The sequence below is a fragment of the Suricata suricatta genome, chromosome 3, assembly GCF_006229205.1.
Source record: "Suricata suricatta isolate VVHF042 chromosome 3, meerkat_22Aug2017_6uvM2_HiC, whole genome shotgun sequence".
Lineage (NCBI taxonomy): Eukaryota > Metazoa > Chordata > Mammalia > Carnivora > Herpestidae > Suricata > Suricata suricatta.
This window is the reverse complement of record NC_043702.1, coordinates 32,313,690-32,319,689: the sequence shown is the minus strand read 5'-3', so window position 1 is coordinate 32,319,689 and position 6,000 is coordinate 32,313,690.

Genomic DNA, 6,000 nt, shown 5'->3' with positions numbered 1-6,000 from the left:
GAACCAACACCCAACCACGCCAACTCTGATGGCCAAGCACTGAGGGTGGGATGGGGGTTGTGGCCACTGGGAGGGAGAGGCCAGGTTGGCTACACAGACCACCAGGGAACAAAACATTCCACTCCTCTTGGGAGAAAAAAAATCCAGTAGATTCATTTCATATATATATATATACACATATATATATATATGTGTATATATATATATATACTTTTTTTTTTTAGTATTCTTGCCTGCTATGGCAGAGCCACAGACTTTACAAGGAAAGAACATTTAAACTACCTCCTCCTTGCCATGTCTCAGCTCCTCCACCTATGTGAGCTGCATGTGTACGAACCCCCACCCCACTCCCACCCCATACACATCCTCATTTCCAACGAGCTGTGTCCAATCTCCCACTTGTACTTTCTTAGGGGGTCTTTTGACTCCCTCACATTTCCAACTACCCTGTAGAACCCAATCCATTGTCTACTTATTCTGGATTTTTCCCTCACCTTACCCAACCTGTTCACACCAGTCAACATCCTGCCTCTCACTGTCTTGCCTCTTTCCAGAGTCCTCAACACATAGAGGAAGGAAGGGTACATCAAATCTGTACCATTGGTCATACCAGTCAAGTCTTTATCATTTGGTCATGCCGCCCTCTCCAGGTCCTGGACACTTCCTGCTTCACATTCTTTCTTTTCTCTGTTATCATCCTTGATGCCCTCAACTTTCATATCAAAGACCTATCCAGTACCTTTGCCTACCCCCTTCTGTGATCTCCTCCACACTGAAGACATTTTTTCTATGGTGTGGTATGCACAGCTGGACCACATTTCAGTTCTGCCTCCTCCAAAGACATTGAGCATGGTAGTGTCTCTCTTAACCATGGCCTGCTCATCATCACATCCCTGCGTCTTCACCCCTGTTGACCCTTTATAACTTACACAGTCTAATATCCCCCTTTGGTCTACATTTTCAACACACAAACACACATACGTCTTGACATCTCTCTAAGCTCTACTTGCCTTCTCTCCTTGTCTTCTGCTCCACCAGTGAGTATAGCTGAACCAAAGGAAGGAAATACCCTCTATGCAAAACTGTCTTCTTTTCAAAAATGATAACATTGGTAAGTCTAATTACATGAAATAGAAGTTGGGGTTCTGATTTTTTACTTTGCTTACCCATTTGGAGTGTCATTGTAACTACTGTATTGTAAATGATGGAAAATAATTGCATATGTTAAAAAAATAGTGTTATATTCTAAAAAAAATAGTTACAAAAAAATGATAACATTGGTATTATGCACTGACTATAGACTAGATACTATACACTATTCTATTCTAAGGACTTTATGTGGATTGTTTCATCTAATCCACACAATAACCCATGAGTTAAGTACAATTATTACCCCCACTTTATATATAAGTAATCCCAAAACACAGAAAAGGAAAGGAACTTGCCCAAGGCGTACAGTTAGAGGCAAGATTTAAATAGAATCTATTGGAGCGCCTGGGTGGCTCAGTCGGTTGGGCCTCCGACTTCAGCTCAGGTCAGATCTCACATTCGTGGGTTCGAGCCCAGCGCCAGGCTCTGTGCTGACAGCTAGCTCAGAGCCTGGAACCTGCTTCCTGTTCTGCGTCTCTTTCTTTTTCTGCCCCTCCCCCTCTCATGCTCGTCTCTCTCTGTACCAGAAATAAATAAAACATTAAAAAATTAAAAAAAAATACATAAATAGAATCTATTATGTTTTTACATTCACAACCAATTTTTCACTCCCCAAGTTACATGGAATGGGTGTTGGTTCTACTTTAGTAGCAGTATTTTTGAACCTACAAAGTTCTTGTGATCCATTCATTCTAATGTGCCAAGTGCTTCACACAGTGGAAGAACTCGATAAAGATATGGTAAAAGTACTTAAATTACCAAAATCTGATTTGTGTATAAAATTGAAAACATTCAGGATTATGAAGTGACTTCCAAAGGTGAGATCACTGGAAAGAGGAAAATGTGGATGAAAGGCATAAACATGCCTATCGGGCGGGAGGGAAGGTTTTTGTTCCAGCTGAATGAACAAATTGTAAAATGTTGACAACACTATAATCTATGTTCATTCAGACATACGTTTCTAGTAGTTGGTGCATTTACATTCATTAAAAAACAAAACACTTGGGATAAACAGCCTTGCAAATATTATCAGAAATCTCTTAAACTCGGATTCTTAATGTGATCCCAAAGAACGTGATGTTTTCTGTAACTAAGAGCTGATCCCTGGAACAAGATAACCAGTGATAAAGAAACCCACTGTTAACATAAGCAAGCAACTACAGGCTTCGGTGCTGAGGCAAAGGATATCCGAGAACCGCGTTGGGATCTTGAATGGCTTGTGGCTTACCAGGCAGTCGTCATTGTCACTGTCATGTGGGACAATGGCATAATGACATGTAGAAACTGTATCGTCATGCTGAAAAAGACCCTCGACCACAGCCTGCAAGAATAGGCTTCAAACTGGCAACATAGATACATGTCTAAACCTCAGCCTTTCCTCTCAGGCTAATTCCATCAACACCGAGACAATTACAATTGAGGCCAACTGCTCCTGGCCAGGCAGGTGTGACCAGCGTGGCCGTCTTGGTATATCTCTCTGAACTGGTCAAAGGCAAAACCAAAACCAAAAAGAAAACAAAAACCTTTCAAGATATTCTAAGGGTAAACACAAGAAATACGAGGAATGTTTTCATAGGTGGCTTAGGACCATAGAGTAAAGAAAAGCCATATTATAACGTGTACACCAGTAAGTAAAGAGAAAGACCTACCCAAGCAGCTGATCAAGAACCAAAATTCAAATCCCAGAGACTGTGGCAGCTGCAGTTTCGGTGACGTCTGTCAGCCCCAGACTAGACTAGCTTCAGTTGTTGTTTAAGAACAGATGTTTCTCGGGGCCCCTGGGGGGCTCAGTCAGTTAAACACCCACCTTCAGCTCAGGTCATGATCTCACAGTCCGTGGGTTCGAGCCCCGTGTCAGGCTCGGTGCTGACAGTGCAGAGCCTGGAGCCTGCTTCAGATTCTGTGTCTCCCCCTCTCTCTGCTCCTCCCCTGCTCACACTCTGTGTCTCTCTGTCTTGCAATAATAAATAAATGTTTAAAATTTTTTAAATAAAAATAAAAATAAAATAAATAAAATTTAAAAAAAAGAAAAGATGTCTTTTGATGTGGAGAAAATGGAACACTTGTGCACTGGTGGTACAAATACAAACTGGTGAAGTCACGGTAGAAAACAGTATGGAGGTTCCTCAAAACATTAAAAATAGAACTACCTTATGATCTGTTAATTCCACTACTGCGTATTTGCCCAATGAATTCCAAGACACTAATTCAAAAAGATACATGCACCTCTATGTTTATTGCAGCATTATTTGCAATAGCCAAGATATGGAGGCTGTCCAAGTGTCCATCGATAGATAAATGGATAAAGATATAGTATATATGCATGATGGAATATTACTTAGCCATGAATAAGTGAAATCTTGCCATGTGCAACCTGGAGAGATCTAGAGAGTGTAATGCTAAGTGAAATAAGCTGATCAGAGAAAGACAAATATCATTTGATTTCACTCATATGTGAAATTTAGGAAACAAAACAAACAAAAAAAAGACAAACCAAAAACCAGACTCTTAACTATAGAGAACAAACTGATATTTACCAGAGGGAAGGTGGGTGGGGCAAGGGTGAAATAGGTAAAAAGGATTAAGAGTACACTTATCATGATAAGCAAGGAGTAATATATAGAATTATTGAATCATTATATTGTACATCTGAAACTAATATAATACTGTATGTTAACTATATTGAAATAAATTTTCTATAATAATAAATAATAAAATAAGTTACAATCCATTAATTTTTTTAAGTTTATTTATTCTGTGGTAGGGGCTAGGAGCAGAGAGACAGGAGAAAGAGAATCCCAAGCAGGCTCTGTGCTGTCAGCGGTAAAACCCAACGTGAGGCTCAGTCTCATAAATCGTGAGATCGTGGCCTGAACTGAAATCTAGAGTTGGACACTTAACCAACAGATCCACCCAAGGTGCCCCCATTAAAAAAAAATTTTTTTAAAGGACAGATGTCTTTTCAAAGTCAAGTATCTGAAGGCAAGTAACTAATAATAATTCAGTGGGCCACTATAACCATGTCTGACTGGCAATCAGCACATTCAGCAGGGTAGGGTGAAAAATAAGTTGGAAGCTGGAGAAGATGTAGAGACTGGCTTTCCTACCCATTGCTGGCGAGTGTGAGCGCCACATCATTTTTGGCAAGAATCAGGCAGTATCTAATAAAACTTAAAATGTACATGCCCTTGGTCGCAGCCGCCCCACCCCCAGAAATCTAACATACAGAAAGGAGAGCACCTGGGGTAATGATATGCATGCAACACTATTTATTGCAGTGTTGTTCGCGCGAGCAAGAAACTAGAAACAACCTGACCGTCTCTTAGTGTAGGACTGATTGAATGTGGGATGGGCATCTGTGGGCTGTCAATTCATCACCATGTGTCCCTTTCCTCCTTGCTAACAGCAACTTCATTTCCTGTAGGTCTCCATTTGCTGGGAAAGGAGAACCTGTAACTCAGCTCCAGGGGAAAACCCATATTAGTTTGAAGTGAGGTAGACTTGAAATCTATGGTTCCAGCCTGGTCCCATCTCTTGCAAACTATGTGAGCTGGGAGGCTGTCACTCTTCTACTTGAGCCCCATCTCCTCAACTGCAAAATGCTCATTCCTACACTCACCCTGCCTGTGTGGTAAGGTTTTTAACTGAAATGATATAAAAGTATTTCACGAACTTCTAAGCATTCTACCAATTTAAATGACTATAGATTTTGGAAAAGTCAGTCTCTGTGTGTACGTGTTACACTCTGTATCTCTGTTCGCCTCCAGGCCCACAGTCACATCACCCCTCCACCATCCCTGAGCCGGGCCAGCTTACTGCTGGTCTTTCTCCACACAGAGCTCTAGCCAACACTTCGATTAACTTCTAACCGAAAAATGATGACGGCCATTAGGACCCAGCTGCTCTTGCCTTAGAAGGGATTTCTCTCAGATTTTCTTGCTCATGACTCATTACTAAGATATTTCATCCATATCCATCATCTTTCCAAAGAGAAATGTTTAAGATTTGCTTTCTGGATCCCAGTCATCTTGTTGGCACTTACAATCACAGATGATAATTTACCTTGAGGAACCCTAAACATTCGCTGGCTTTTCTACATGTATTCCCATCCTTCTAACACTATCCGTCCCCCTCACACCTCTATGATTTTCTTCTTTTCTTGAGGACCAACTCTTTTGCTCACACTGCTCTGTGCTCCCTTGGTCTCTCTGAGCACTCAGATTTTCTGAAATGCAGTTTCTCATCTCTGTATGTAGAAAACTTCTTTCTTCTCTGATGGGGGAAGAATTAGCAAAATTTTCTCCCAAAGCTACTGTTTCATTTTGTTGTTATTGTTCCTAAGTAGAGATGCTATTCTGGGGGGCTGGGGGCAGGGCAGGGGGCAGTGTACATTTAAACATGCATGTGTGTATTTTTAAAGACCCAGGAGTTGGGGATGAGCTTGTATAATGAGTATACAGAACCAAACTTAACCCATTTGGTTATAATGAAAAGTTGTTTTCTCCCAAGAGTAGCTTTGAGGCCTGAACAGAGAACAACATATGGGGGAACAAGTGGAGGAGAGAGGGGTCCTAGGAGACCTGGAAGAAACACCGGGGATGGCCCAGCGTTTAAGGGAAACTGGGTCACATAGCAGGGAGGCCCCAGGCTGCCATTTGGCACTGGCATGTGGGACCTCCAGGACTCCATCTCTCAGGTTCCCTGTACCGTGCCTGGCCACACAACACCTCCACAGCCCAAGGCAGAGGGACCACAAAGATGTCACAGAGAGCACCAAGGTAGTAGAGTCTGACAGAGCTGGATTTGAATTTTGACGCTGCTTCTTACTATAACCTTGGGAAAGTCACCTGT